Here is a 16,713-nt window from a genome sequence, read left to right on the forward strand (position 1 = left end):
TAATAAATGAAAGAAACATCATTTAATTCAATCTCACCGTCATTTTCTGAATTAGGTGACAGTCCTATTTTCACAGTAGGAAACTGTAGTTCAGAGTGTTTAAAAACAACCTTCTGTGGGTACTGAAGCGAGATTTTAAACTTCTATCTTCTATTTTCAACCCTGTTGCTCTTTCTGCTATATAAATCATCATACAAATATACCTAATCACTAACATTTTCCTTTTGGAAGTTCTAGGGAACAGCATCATATAATAATCATTTTCCTCCAATAATGGATCTAAAATGCTACCTAGGTAGAAAATTGCTACTTCTTCAACTTATTCCTCAATGGGTTATTGAACAGATAATCACAAGCATCTATCAAACTATTAAGCAAAAAGAATCAGTCTAGTTGATCTTCAGATAAAAGGACTTGAATACCAATCTTTCACAGCTCCCTGTAACTGTCTACACACCTTACACACAGAAGACAAACTATATGGAAAGATGTTGAGGATATTTCTTTGCAACCAATCACTTCCTATTAATATACATTTGATATTTATAAATTAACACATGCAAATTATCATTTCCACATGTAAAATTCATGTTCATAAAAAATAAGCCGATTTTTTCTGAAATAATTATTCAAATTAAGGATAATAAAAAATACTTTGGTTTCACTGAAGACAGGAATAATGAATACTAATGATACAAAATTTCATTTTCCCTTAAAATACCCTAACTGTAAAGGTAGTTAGAAGTATTCCCCTGAAACATCCCTGTATTACATAGCTATCTCACACAGATAACTAAGTATGCTTTTTAATTTCCTTCACTGGCTGCTGGGCGGAGAGTCCTTGCAGAGGATCTTCTCCATGACCAAGGTGTAGTGATCTCAGCAGCAACCTGGGTTATTCTAGTGAGCTAGGCTCACCTCTCTCTAAAGGGGTCCTGTATGTCTAGTTCCACCTCCTGCCAAGGAAGCTCTGATAAATCATTGTGCAGGCTGCAGGTGTCTTTCTTATCCTCAATATCTCACTACCATTCTCACCTTCTTTCTGCCATAGGGAAATATTCAGAATAAACTACTCTTGGTAAAGCTGAGACTTAGAATTCTATCACTCTGAATACCAGATGCCATCCCTTCCCCTCCCCAGTAAGAACAGAAGGAACGGAATGCAGGGGCAGAGCAAAGGGACTGACTCCTCTACTCTGCTATCTATGTGGAGCTGTTATAAAGATTATGTGGCATAATAACCAAAAGAACCTATAACTGAACCCACAAGGTACAGAGCAAACCCTAGCTCTCTTCTCTCACCAATAAAGTTATAATTGTGGTATTCTGGTTTCTTCCATCAGTTAAGTGTCCTTTCATACTTGGAGAAGAAGCTAGCACTTTTCTTTAACACAATATAATCTTAGGTGAGATAAAGGTCTGTGATTCAAATTGAAAGGTTAATGCAAATAATATTAATATTTTTAATTTGTATCACTGACACTTTCATTTGTAATTTACCATTTGTGTTCCCCAAGAACTATGTAGAATAAATTTATGCAAAGTTAGAATTACATAAATTAAATTTCTTGCTCATGATAGACACTTTTAGCTAGGCAGAGGTAGAACCAGAACCTGAACCTTAGTTTTTCCACACCAACTGCCAGGCTTTTTCAGATTCATATCACAGCACTGAAGAGCTGTCCTTGGTGCTGGCCTTCCCTGCCTGATGTTTCATCAGAACACCAGATGGGCAGATACAGATTCCCTGCCTTAACTTTTTGTCTTCAACATCAGCCTGTGCCCTGAATAAGCAGATTATCAATTCTTTCAGCAGTCTTCACAGATCCAGAATTTGCCTGGCATTAATCTTACCTAATGGGATCTGGCTCAGTAGCTAGTTTCTTTACCCGCATCCTAAAGGATTTTTGCCAAACCTGGAATGGAAGGGAGAGATGGGAGAGTTTCCAAACTAGAATTCAGTTTAGAACTTCCTAGTGGAATTCCAAGTGCCAGAGACTTAACCTGCAGGTTCAGGTTCAAGTTATAGAAAGTCAAGAATAGAAGGGAGGGTTCTTAAAGGTCATTAATACTAAATTTTCCCTATGATCAAATTTTTACTATGCCACACTGATTTCCTCCCTCATTTCTGTTCAATGAGAGCAGTGTCAATTCAGATTTTAGTTTCTTATTCTTTTTTTCTTTTTATTAGAGGTTTATAGTTACAAATAATAGTTGGGTTCATCCCAGCAAATTCATATACACATGGAAGTCAATTTCAGTTTTCATTTTATTCTTGAAGTACATGGTTGATCATTAAATTTGGGTTGTGAAACTCAAATATAGTTAAACTCTCACACAATAAACAAAAACTTTCTACATGATGTTTCCATTCTACAGAACTATCTCCATGATCAAGAAACACACTACCTCTTGAAGTTCCACTTCTGTCAATAAGAATTGTTATAGTTAGACCCCTCGCATGACCTGTGAATCAAACATTTAACTTTATTTGCAAAATGTACACAAAAAGGCAGCTAGCTGAGAAATGCCTCCATGTATAGAAACATTGGAGAATCCTGGTAATCTTGGTGTAATAGCATTCTGACCAGTCCTAGGGAATGGAACATGGTCCTCATCCAAATCACAAGGGCTCGTATCACCGTCTCCATACCACAGTACTCAATGGTGAGTCATTTTAATTCCCTCCTTTCTGCATCCATCAATAGAGCAGCACAACAGTAGCTGGCTCCCTGTATCAAATGGGAAACTGGGATCACACTGGTCATTAGACTAGAACTGATCCTGGAAATTCACACTGAGGCAAATTCATCAGTCCACAGGTTTTAACTGTTTAGTGTTCAAATGCACGCAGCAAACAAACAAACAAACAAAAAAAAAACTGTGTGGGAAGGGAGGGAGAGGAAGATAAAAAGGAAAAGGGAGCACAACAGTGAGAATGAGAACATAATAGATCATTTCTTTTCTCTATGAAAGCTTCCATTTTGCTCTGAAAGATCACCAAACACAGTCAAAGATGCTAGCAGTTAAATACTGATCTGGCATGATTGGTTGGTTGATACAAAATTCTTTATATAATTATGTTCCTAAGGGGAAAAAAAGTATTACTTAAAATGACATCTACATTATTATCTGTGTTATTTTTCCAAGTCACAAAGGATCTAAATATATCAAGGCACTGAATAAAACATTGGGCTAAATAACAACTGACTCATTCCTTAGGAGTAGAGCAGAGATCTTGCCCTCCTTTTCTTTTAATACGTTTCTGAAACTTCCTTTTGTTTTATGCATAAGAATCCATGTGAGGAATACAGCATTCCTGAGTCCATGTGAACAATAGTAGTTTTCTTTTTCTTACCTGATGCCATTTATTTTGTGCTATTATTTTCCAGTGAGATGGTTTCTAAAACTAGGACTCCATAGTACTGAATATTTTGGGATGCTTCTAAGTAGTCTTTAAGTGCTTGTCATTTGATAAATTGATCATCTATTTAAACAAACTTTAAGAAAATCATCTGGATAAAGCAGAACAGTAAAAATGATCCCATATATCTCTCAGTATCATCTACAAATTCTCCTGTACCATCTAAACACTCCCCAAAAACTGAAAATTCAAGACCTCAATAGTACCTTTATTACAACATTTACAGCTTGTGCTTTTCATCTGTCATTACATTTCCCATACACTCTGTCTTCCAACCAAACCAAAAATCTTATTTTTAATTGTATTCCTCACAAGAGGTACTTAGAAAAGATTTATCAAACCCAACAGCAATGTAGTTTTGTGAATATTGCCGTTAAGGTGACTGAAAGGTGCCACAACTAAACAGTCTTTCAAAAGAGAAAATAAATAATACAATCAGCTCAACATTAGAAGTCTTCATTTTGAGTCTGCCATAGTTGTTGTCTCACACTGTTTTTCCTCTGTATACCAAGAAAGAAAAATGTCAAAGGGAACCAACAGCAAGACACATCTTAAATAAATGACCACTGTTCCCAGCCTAAAGGATGCTGCACTACTTTCCAGCAATGACTCATCCACCCCCAAGTTATGTGTCACCTCCAGGCAGAAGACACTCTGTGCTCTGGTTGCAGCTCTGATTCTCCTCAGCATTGCATTACATTTACTAAATCCTTAAGAACCAACTACAGTGTCTCCAACTGAAGGTCTCCTTGAAAATCACATCATCAGTGAAATTCAATAGACTTTACCAAATTCACTCCCACACCTGTAAAGTTGTTTACCTCCTAACTTCCCTGTTTTTGCCCAGTTTTATCTCACATTGTTCATCACACAAAGCCAGGTTTTCTTACGATCTACCAAATACACTGTGCTTATTTACACTACTTTATACTTGGACCTATTTCCTTTTTGTACCTATTTCCTTTTCCTACCATTTGTCTTACATGTTCAGATATCACCTTTTCCATCATCTGTGACTGCCCAGCCTACCTGGAAGTTATCAGCTCCCTATGCACTCTTAGTGAGACTCATCTTCTATCAGACTGCCTAGAACTATCTACTTATTGAGCAAAATTGATGAGGATTTTTGCTCAGCTGAACTGTAAAATGCTAAAAGCAGGAATCATATTGCATGTGTTTTCACTTGAAAATGTCTGACATCCCAGTACCTAACACAGTGACTGCAGTGCACAGCAGAAAAAAAAATCTCAATAAAGTATTTTAAGATAAAAATTGCATATAAATTAAAGGAAGATGTTCAACTATGAGTTAGCATTGATTTTGTTTCTCCTTTATGAGAGTGTAACCTCCCCTCTAAATATAATATCTCTTTATCAGAAACAGGCAAAAAATTAGAAAATTCAACAAACTATGACGTATGATATTTTATTCACAGTCAAGCCTAAAACCTGTCTGTCTTCATTGTAACTACTCTACATTCATCCACAATATTTCTTTTAGTGTAATCATAATTATTATTAAAGATATACACATTCTTCTCACTAATCCTGATAATATCTAAACATATTTTAGTTTATATGCATAAGCGCATGTGAGTATATATAAATAATAGAGGACACACAAATTATGCTGCCCAATCTGCATAATGTAACAATTTATAAAATAATTTACTTACATATACAAAGAATGGCAATTCAGTAAATGGAAGCCAGTTGAGGCAAGGGTTTTCAACAACTGGATTTAGAGTCAAGAGACATGAGTTTCAGTCAAAAATGTCACCTAGTAGCTGCATGAAAGAAAAAATGCATAACCTCTCAGGGGCTCAATTTCTTCACCTAAGAAATGAAAATCAACATCATCTGACACTGAATTTTTTTTGAGAACTCTATAAACTTATCAAACCTCATTATTAAAATAAAGGATTATTGTGTCTTTTTTGAGTGTTGGGGATCAAGCCCAGGGCCACACACATTCTAGGCAAGTATTCTACCACTGAGCTACACTCCCAGCCCAAGGAGTAATGTCTTAATAAGCAGCCTCACTCCCAGGAAAGGTGGATTTTAAGTTGTTTTTTACACTTAACAAAACAATTGTAAAAGTAATTAAAATGCATTATTAAAGAACGACATTAATGTACAAGCTCTTTAGAAAGAAGTTGTTATAACTAACCCTGTAGGATGTTGTCCTATTATACCAAAATTTGTAGAGGTATTACCACTGAGAAGAGAGAAAGAAGCCTGTCTTCTTGACTCCTTATGAAAGCTCTTTAACTGTTACTCATTTTTTTAACTATAAAATAAAAATTATAATCCAATATCTGGTGACATGTCAAATATTCAGAGGGAAACGTGAAAGTCAAAATTACGGCACCATTTTCTTGGATTAGGGTAACTACATATAGATCTCAATTTTTCAGATGTTAGTACTCCATGTATGAAAGTGGCCTCAGTTTATGACAGACAAATCTCACACTAGTTTTTCTCAGCTGTCATTATATTGGAATGCTTAAATGCCAGGATGTTTTGAAAATGGATTTCAAAAAATATATTTTTTCCTATCCAGAAATTAAAGATTTTCTTAGAAAATGAGCAAAGGCATTTTTTGTCTCTCTAAATTGAGCTAATTCTGACCATTTCCCAGTACCAAGCAGAATTTATACATTGAGGAAATTAGAAAGGTTCCTCTTACATGAAAACCAATGATTTTCTCCCCCCAGACAGAACAAGATAAAGACTGATTATCTTCCAATATCTAGAGCTAGAAACTTTAAAATGAGTTCTGGTGAGCTAAGTGCTTGGCCTGTTTCCCAGCTCACACCCTACCTTGTTCCTTGTCAAATACTATAAAGAAAATGTAGAAATTGATTTGTACATAGCTCTAATTGTTACTGGTGTGGCTCAATGGGGTTAAAGGCAATAACCTAATTCCCATCTCCCTAAAGTGAAATTTCCCAACAAGCATGGAGCTCATTACATATACATACCCCTCAAAGGAAGTTGGTAAAATTTATTTTATAAGTATCATTCAGAGTTCTTGGCACTTCACTGGAATGATACCTTATAACTATCATCATTTGCAAGTGATCTTATTTTTATCTTGTAGAAAAATTTTCAAGTATATACAATATGCAGACTTTTGGTTCCTCATCAGGTAAAGGGTAACTGGAGAGGGCAGTTGACCAGAGGGGGTGATATTTCCATAATGTTTTTCCTCTCTGGCAATAGGAAGAACTTTTTTCATTTTCACAGTCCACTGCAATAAGCTACTGAAGTAAAAAAAAAAATTAGACAATATCTGTTAAAAACAGACTTCAAGACTTGAGGCAGAAATCATACCATGTACTAGTTTTTTAAAAAATTCTATCCAGAGTTGCCACAAACTCCCTAGAATTAAAAAAAAAAACTCATAAAGAGAAAAAGGGTGCTTACAATTAAATTGAGATTTCAGATCTACTTAACAAATGTAGAACCTTTTGCTTGATAATTTGAGTTGATAAAGCAAAGGAGGAGATGATCTGGGCTTTCTTTGTTAAGAGAAACTTCCTGGGAACCCCTTTTTCTACTCACCAGTTTTGTGGAACAATCTATAAACATCCCTGGGCCTTTTCCCCATCCATGAAATGGGGTGAGATATAGTGGCACTGGAAAACAAAAACGGTTCTAAAACATCTTACAACTAAACTTGGATGCCTATTTCTGGGATGGTTAGTTTCACTTATCAACATTGGTAAGCAACAGTACCCGGTTATTCAAACACTAAGCAGGTGGTGCTGTGAAACATTTTATAGCTATGATTAAAATCTACAATCAGTTGAGTTTAAGTAAAAGAGATTATCCTTGATAATGTGGGTGGGTCTCATCCAATCAAAGGAAAAGTTTTAAGAAAAAAAAAATGAGGTTACTCTGAGAGAGAAAAAAAAAAAATCTGCCTCAAGACTGTCACATCAGCTACTGCCCAAGTTCCTGAGTCTGCTGGCCTGCCCTACAAATTTAGGCTGGTCAGTGCCCACAACTGCATGAGCTAATTCTGTGAAATGGAACACTCTCTCTCTTCCTCTCTATATACCCACATTCATATCCAATTGGTTTTGTCTCTTTGAAGAACTCAGATACAATTTCTACCTTCTGCAGTGCTACTTAGATTTCCACCAAGGTAGGAAATTAGGAAAAGGAGGAAAAAAGAAAAAAATGATGCAGTATTTGAAGAGAGGATGCTATGATGTTTTGGGGTTTTTCTTTTAACATTAAGGTTATTTGGTGACAAATACCATTTTTTAAAAACAATAATAAATACTCTTTAGATTAAATACATCAAATGGAACAAATAAAACACAACACAAATTAATGTACCAAGGACTTTGCTAGCACTGAAATTTGGGCCCTGATTCCACACCCAATAAAACACCTGTCTTCCAGAAAAAGGTTGACTATCTGGGTTGACTACAAACAATATGCAAATTTATTGTACAAAAATTCTTTAAAAGTTTTAAACTTTTCCATACAGTTTACATTGCTAAAAATTGTTGGCAAACATTTTCTTGATAACAAGAATTAGCATCAGTTCTATCTTACTGTCCTCCAGTAAGTCTAAAGCCTCCTCCCTTTGTCTACACTATTATTACCACTACTATGTCAACCCCACTCTGCCTTTGAAGATTTCCAAACCCCTCTGTGCTTCTAAAGCCCCTGAGTTTAACTATGGTTAGCACTTGTTAGATTGTATTTTATCATCATGGTTTATTTGAATGTCTTTTTGGAGCTCCTTAAAGGCAGTGATCTTTTTTCTGTTTGTTTGCTTTTTAGTACTGGATACTCAACTCAAGACTGCTTTACAACTGAGTCACATGCCCAGTCCCTTTCAATTTTTATTTTGAGACAAGGTCTCTTTAAGTTACGTAGGGCTTCACTAGGTTGCTGAGGCTGGGCTTGGACTTGGGATCCTTCTGCCGTAGCACTCCCAAGTTGCTGAGATAACGGGTGTGCACTACCACAACCAGCTAAAGGCAGTGATTTGATCTTGTTCTCTGTTTCCCAGAGTCCAGTGCAGCCTCTGGCACATGGTCTGCAGTGCACCAGCAGAGAAGAAGGCAGTCAACAGGATGCCGGACTCTGCATTCAGGTTTCCTTCCACTTTGAAGTCATTCCCTGAATAATTCCTGTATTCACCTATTTCTCTTCCCCACTAAACACCTGCCTGCCAGTGGCAAAGCAGGAGGACAAGAGGTGGTTATAGAAAACAGGGAAATTAGTAGCAATTCTGGTCACATTCTCCAACTGTACTATCTTAAACTGGTTCTTTTCCAAAGGCAATATGTAGGCATGACTCTTGATAAGCATATGATGAAAACAAGGTAAAATGATTTCATATGATGAAATCAGGGTAAAAACAGGAATCACTTAACAGACAAAACAATGTTACTATTTTTTCCTTTGTAAGTCCTTCTTCCTGTCCACCTCCATTCCCTTCCCTCTATTTCACTGATCTTTATTCTATTCATTTATATTTTTTAAGTTAGTTCCTTGTAGACATACATGAAAATGTGCTGCCTTTTTTAAATACACTTGTTCCCCCACCACAATATCTCCTCAACCACCACGGTGTTAGAATGCAGCCACCTTCTCATCTCTGCCATTAATTCATTTGAGAAGTGTTCACTGGATGATTTTTATGTGTCAGGCATTGAAGATACTGTAAAGAAGATGTGCAAAGGCACTGGGGATCCTGGGGGAAGCATGGTTCCTCTAAGAAGCCAGCATGGAGGAGCATCTGTGAAGGGAGGAGAACGTCATCAAGCTGCAGCTGGAGATGTTGACAAGAGCCAGCTCCTACAAGTTCTTTCAGAGTAAATAAAGCCCTTTATCCTAAGAGCAATGAGGCAGTGTATTAGTTCAGTCTGTCAAAACAAAATATCATAGTCTGAGTGATTTAAACAATGGAAATGTATTTTCTCACAGTTCTGGAGGCTGGAAATCCAAAGATCATGGTGCTGGTGCATTGGGTTTCTGTGAGGACTCTCTTTCTTGTTGCAGACATCTGCCTATTCACTCCACCCTCACATGACCTTTCCTTCATGCTAGTGTGGAGAGAGCTCCTAACATACCAGGGTGCACCCAGGAAAAGCTTAAGTTCCAAAGCATAGGACAAACCCTGGACACTAATTCCATCATAACACCCAATTCTCAATATATCATCTAACCCTAATTACCTACCAAAGACCACGTTTCCAAATACACACTGGAGTTAGAAATTCAGTGTACATTTTTGGAGGCATGCAAACATTCAGACCATAGCAGGCAGAAACATAACAGGATTTATGATGTCAAGGCTTCATTTGAGATATTTTTAGTGCAAAGCCACTCGGCCAAATGAGAGCCCAGCATCAAAGAAGGGCGCTGCCTTCAGAGGAGCTCCCGTCCCTGCCATAAGGGCTCTGCAGTATTTTGCTTTCATTTGCAGGACCACAGAGTCGTGACTGTCACAAGGCTGGCATGCACAGAAGAACATATGGCTTCTCTCTGTAAGAAGTCCTGCATGCCTCAAGCCCCAAATTTGCTAATAAAAACATCCTGTTCTTTAAGTAAGCTCAGGGAACACATTTTAAAAATTGTTGTTTTCTTTTTGTTTTAGTTTCTTTTCCTTTTCCTATATATATTTTTTTTTTCTTTTTGGTTTTGGTACTCCTCCTTACATAGCATATAAAATCCCCTAGTGGGATTTAATTTTCTGGAACCTAAGAGAAATTTTTTTCCCCAATAAACTATTTTATAGTTTTCTGCAAACTGTGTTTCTCTTGAGTGAATTACCATCCACTCTTACATAATATTTCCCAACTTAGAGCCTGTTCTACTTGTTTAAGTCTCAGGGGAATCTCTTCAGCAGAAAGTTTTAGATACCATACTATTGCTGGAAGAGAAAGTGATACTATGAAGCACAAATGAAAATAGAGGAAAAGTCCCTGTCAATTTAATTATGGTTCACCATCTCCTCTACTAGTTAAATACAGGCAACTTTCTTTGATTCTTAAATTTTATTCAAGATACGATGACTATGCCAAGGCAGAAACCAGAGCTTAAGCAACATTAGCCTCAGATTCCTGAAGAAGAAAAAAATTAAGTTTTAAAAAGCTAACAATTTAGCATATTAGTTACAGATAGTTTCAAATAAAGAAATAATGGGTAACAAATTCAACTAAAGTCCCTTTTATGCTCCCTGCCTGCTGTGGGAAAACCACTCTTCTTCCCCATGGCAGTCTTGTTCTTTTGCTGCCCACGTGTCTGCCTTATTCTGGTGTTCTCCAAAGCAGAACCTGGGGCACAGATGAAGGAGCAGCAGATTATTGGAACTGAAGTCTGAATAAGCAGAGGGAAGGCACAGGAAGAGAGAAGCAGGCAGGACAGGTAAGGTCAAGGAAGGGTGTGTTCTGGAGCTGGTTACCACAGCAGGTCATATGGCTCAGTGCTGCTGGGGTCCCCAAAGCACTGTGTGGGTACACCTTAACATAGATTTTTGGAAGAACAGGAAGTTACGGCAATCCTCATTGGCTGAAGGTTGCTTTGAGGTGTTTTTAACTCCAAACATATCAAGGTGCACCCAGGATTAGCTTAACTTCCAAAGCTCAGGACAAACCCTGGAAAAGAAAGGCTGGAGGTGGGATGCTGGAGCTATCCACCAAGCCTAGGCTGAGGATGTGCAGTCACAGGCATAAGGCCACCTGTATGGTAGGGGCCTGCAAACTTGTTTAGAAAAGGGACAAATAGAAACATTTAGGATTTGAGGGTCAGATATAGTCTGTATCACTTGTTCTTTGTTGTTGTTTTTATAATATTTTAAAAATGTAAATAACATTCTTTCTTGTGCTATTCAAAAACAGCCCATGGATCAGATTTGGTCCACAGACCACAATCTGCTAATACCTGTGCTATAGTACCCCTGATACACAGGATTTATTTTCTGTTTGTTAACTGATATAAATGTTATCACACCATATATACCCTTCAGTAACTTGTTATGTATCTAACTTAAACTTGGGCTATAAGTAGAAGTAGACTGTATATTTTAACTGCTATACAATGACCCATTAAAAGGATACATCAAAATTTGTTACTCCATTTCATCACTGATACATATTAAGGGCATTTTCTATTTTTCACAAAGCATTCAGCCTAAGCATGCCTCTGTTTCCTGTCACACAAGTGAGAAATTTCCCCAGAATTTATGCCTTGAAGTAAAATTACTATCATAAGGTCTGAGTATATAATCTTTGACTTATTTAGTTATTACAATATTACTCTCCAGAGTAGTTCTACCAATTTATGGCACCACCGTACTTTACCAAAATTCCTGTTCCTCCGTATTTTCCCTAATACTTAACTTTTGTTAGCTTTGGTTTTGCAAATGTGAGTTTACATTGAATCATGTTTTGAATTCATACTCTTGACAGGCTCAACACCTTTTCATCTGACCCCCTTTGATTCCTATTGTATAGATTCCTTTACACATTATGCATCTATATATTTTTTTATTGCTATTGTTGTTTTTTCTGTTACTGTACTGTCCTCTCTTACTCATGTACTGTGTAGCAGTTCTTAACATCCCCTTTGTTTCTGACAATTCTGGCTAGCTATGACTGCCAAAAAAGAAAAAAGAAAAAACCCTACACTGTTTGAATCAATACCTTTGAGTCAAAAATCAACACATGACTTGGAAAATATGGTATCCACCTGTTTATTCATCTACTCATTCATTCACATATATTTATTGAGAGTTTACTATGAAGTGCATTCTTAGTACTAGAGACAAAAAACACAAAGATATAGAAGGTCACAATCTAATAACCACATTCAATGACAAAGATTACTCCTCCAGATGAGCTGAATGTTACTTCACTTGGAGAAAAGTTTTGGGAATAAGGAAAAGAAGAGGGACCTTCCAGAATGGCAGTGAGATCAGTAGACACCCTCTTGGACAACACTGCCATTTATTTATTTAACTGGTAAGATTTACTGAAAATAAACTAAAAAAACATTTAAAGTCCCTGGAAATCTTCCTAAAGGCACAGCAAATAGAGAAACTTCTCTTCAATAAAACATACTAAATCTTGGTAAGAATGAAGTCCCGCAGGGGCTATGACTTCCTCCTACGCTTTTCCCACTTCTGTGTGAAGGAAGCTCCACTGTGGGCAGATATGGTCAAGTACAGAGGGGCTCCTGCCCTCCCAATTCCTAGTGGAGGGCTATGGTTTCAACTGAAGGGGCAGCTGCCAATGTCCCTCATTGGTCCCTCTCCTCAATCATGAAGAGCAGAAGTACAATTCCTAGCTAAAAGGACTCCAAGTCCCTTCTCCCACTTAGCTCCCATTTGTAACACATGGCTCTGACCTCAAAGCAAAGACTGAGAATATTGAAACCCTAATCACCCCACTCCAACTACCTCATAGGGTAGAGATTCCACACCGAGGGATACGAGCTATAAATACTTAAGCCATCTCACCTTCTCCTCATTGTCTGTTCATACTACAGGGTTGTCTCCAGGAGAAGCGGGCTACTCTTCCTACCTCCAAATCTGGTTTAGTGGCAGAGGTTCTGCCATAGAGGAGAGGCAGGCCCTAAAGACGGAGAGCTCGCTACTGCCTGAGAGGACTGACTTTATTTGGAATGGAAAGGGGAGAAGATCATGCCTAAGGGCATTATCAAAAGCAATGGAGATTTTTGTGGCAAGCAATAAGTAGCTTCGTATTAGTGGCAAAAAGTGAAATGGTGAAATAACCATAATTTAACAGATTGTGAAAGACATCCAAAGAGTATTCCTGAGGTCACACTCACTTCTAGGAACCCAAAAGACTAAACGCTTGACCCAGGCACACATCGCTTTTATTTTTAATCAGGAATAATCAGGATGGAATATAGAGAAGACTTTTTAAAATGCCTTAAGTCATGCACAGGTCCATTAAAAAAATGAAAAACCCTTACAGACTCAAGAAGTGTAAGAAAAGCCTTTGATCAAACAACCACTAAGCTACTTTCACCCAGGGTGACCCCTAGAAGTCGAGCTTAAAAATAAAATCACATTTATCCTTCACAGTCTGTATAAGTTCATATTGCACTTTCTCAGAAGCCAGAGAGAGAACCTCTTGAGCTACTAGAACCTGGCTGAACTCAGCACAAACCACAGATCCCCTGAACTGTGGAAACCACTACACACATCCAATTTCCTGGGGCAGCTTACACAGAAATTGTATCAATAAAGGTTTAGGTAGACCTGGGGGTGATACCTAGGAATCCAGGCTATTAAAGACATAGAGGAAAAATAAAATCTGACTAGGGACATCAGGTTACACACCGTGAAGAAAACAGACTTCAAAGAATTAGTCCAGACAGATCATTAAACAAATGATCAAACAACTTCAATAAACTTCTTCCATAAGAGAGAATCAGTATCCACAGATGCTGTGTTATCTTAATGTGCTATTTTCAACAAAAAATTATGGCCCATGCAAAGCACACACACGCGCGCGCGCGCGTGCGCACACACACACACACACACACACACACAATATCCCACCCCCAGGAAAATACAATCCATACATGGGGCGGGGGGAAAGGCACTAGACACTACCTTTGCAGGGTCCAGATGGTGGACTTAAAGACATGAAAGTGGCCATTATAAGGATATTCAAAGAAATATGGGAAATTGGGCTGGAATTGTGGCTCAGTGGTAGAACGCTTGCCTGGCATGTGTAAAAAGTCCTGGGTTCAATCCTCAGCACTGTATATAAATAAAGATTCATTGTCAACTAAAATATATAAAAAGAAAAAAGAAATAAGGGAAATCATGCATATAGAAGTAAAGCATGATGATTGTTTCATCAAAGAGAATGTGAAAAAAAAAAAAAGAAAAGAAGGAAAAGAAAGAAAATAAAAGGAAAAAAGAGAGAGAGAATATGAAGCTGGGCACAGTGTCATGATCCTGTAATCCCAGGGGTTCGAGAAGCTGAGGCAGGAGAATAAGAGTTCAAAGCCAGCCTCAGCAACTTAGCGAGGCCCTCAGCAACTCAGTAAGACCCTGTCCCTCTCTAAATAAAATATTAAAAAGGGCTTAGTATGTGGCTTAGTGGTTAAGTACCCCTGGGTTCAATCCCCCCCCCACACACACACACACAAAAAAAAAAGAATAAAAAGACATTTTAAAAAATGAGAAATGAAAATTCTGACACTAAAAAGTATAAGTGAAATTAAACAATCACTAACTAGAGGGGCTTAGCAATGATTTACAATGGTAGAAGAAAGAATCAACCTACCTGATATAGATGAATGGAGATTAGGCAAACCAAAGAACAGGAAAAATCAGCAAAGAAAAAATAAACAGAACTTTAGAAATATGGCACACCATCAAGCACACCAAGACACTCATAAAGAAAATATGAGGAAAAAGGCAAAAAGAATAAAGCAATAATGGCTGAAAACTTCCCAAGCTGATTAGAAACACTGATCTACACTTCCAAGAAACTCAGTGAACTCAGAGAGAACCACACCTAATCCATCAAAATGTTGAGAGATAAAGGTAAAGAGAAACTCTGGGAAATCAAGAGAAAATTATTAATTATAGTAAAATTAACAGCCAGCTTCTCATCAAAAACAATAGGGGCCAGGAGGCAGTGGCATGACACATTTAATATGCTGAAAGAAATAAGTTTATTCTGGGAGACACAAAAATCCAGAAAACAAAATGTGAGTAGAGTCCTGTGGCAACTAGGAACCCTCAGGCAAATAAAGCTGGAAGAGGGAGGTGGCAGTAAGGAAGTAATGAGAGAGCGTGATAAAGGAAAACACAGATGTTACTTGTCCAAAGCTTTTATCTATTAAATGTTAGGTAGAGAAAATCCCTCATGTACATTATTTGGGAGTTTTTGAGATATTATCATCTCTTTCATCTCTGCTCAACCAGATAAGCCAGTGAATCATTGTGAATTTAAAGTTGGTATATAGAAGATGAATAGAATCATTTGTTAAATTTTCAAAAAGGAGTGACTAAGCACACAGGTGATATTGAAGGGATATTTAATTACATAAAACAACCGAAGAATTTATTAATTCAAATATTTTGTTGAAAATATAAATATCAAGTCTTGTTAAAAATAATATGACACATAAGGGAGGAGTGGGACAGGGGCAAGAATGGAGGAAGGAGGGACTGTACAGAGGGAAGAGGGATGGAAGAGGTGGAAGGGGTGGGGGGAGGGAAAAAAATAACAGAATTAGTCAAAAACTATTACCCTATGTAAATGTATGATTACACAAATGGTATGCCTCTACTTCATGTACAAAAGGAGAAACAAGATGTATCCCATTTTTTTACAATAAAAATAAATTAAAAAAATAATAATAGGCACAAGAAATGTTGCAAGGCTCTCTGAACAGATTAAAAGAAAAAATACATAAATATAAAAGATTTTGAAGGGGCAATATAAAAACTTTGCAGAAATAATGCAAATGAAATCTTAAAAAAAAAAATTGTTTACACCAAGGAAATAAGCTTGTGTTAGTGTCCTAGAAAACATTGTTCTTGTTGTTTTCTGTGAGTGCATTTGAAAACTGCTTTTACTGTAGAGTATTGTTTATCTTTTACAACTAAAGCAAAATTGTCTAGCACTGACGATTTACGTATTTGTGAGAAAAAAGGGCATGATGCATCAGTGAAGCTGAGATAATAACCCAAGAACTAGCTATTCAATTTAGAGCACCTGGATATGCATGACCCACCTATGCCTGCCACAGCCTACTAGTCATAGTTGTTGTAGTCAGATATGGATATACATTACATGCAGAACAAAATGACTAATATAAAGAAAATAAGTAACATCCCTATCAGATAGTGAAGGGAAGTGAACCCAAGGTGTATAAATGCTAATGAGCCATTTGATAAACAGGAATTTTTGTAAACCAACATTTCACTGCACACTCCATAGCCAAAGGTTAGATTACAATTGTGTAATGAATATTTCCAAGAGAAAAGAAATGTTTGTGATTGCATGTGCATGATGTTTTCTCTTGAATAATGGGATGTTAACCATGTTCAACAAGTTTTTGTCAGCACAGAGAATAAAAAACACAAACCTTTGAGAACCTATAGGCTGGTGTTGCATGCGTGAAAAACTGACATTTTGTGCTAAAAATGGAAAGTAATAAAGCTAACTTAGAAGATTTTCATAATCACATTTGTCTTGTCCTGAAGACACAGATCAGAATGAGGTTAATTTAAATAAAGAGAGGAAGTCCCAAAGTCACACTTCC

At 37.1% G+C, this 16,713-nt stretch overlaps 1 protein-coding gene across 1 annotated transcript in view; it reads right to left on the bottom strand.

Moving 5' to 3' along the window:
- The window catches only part of Sh3gl2 (SH3 domain containing GRB2 like 2, endophilin A1), a 200,914-nt gene that overhangs the window by 51,770 nt on the left and 132,431 nt on the right, over positions 1-16,713 (bottom strand). The window lies entirely within an intron of this gene.

This window comes from Sciurus carolinensis, chromosome 14, assembly GCF_902686445.1.
Source record: "Sciurus carolinensis chromosome 14, mSciCar1.2, whole genome shotgun sequence".
NCBI lineage: Eukaryota > Metazoa > Chordata > Mammalia > Rodentia > Sciuridae > Sciurus > Sciurus carolinensis.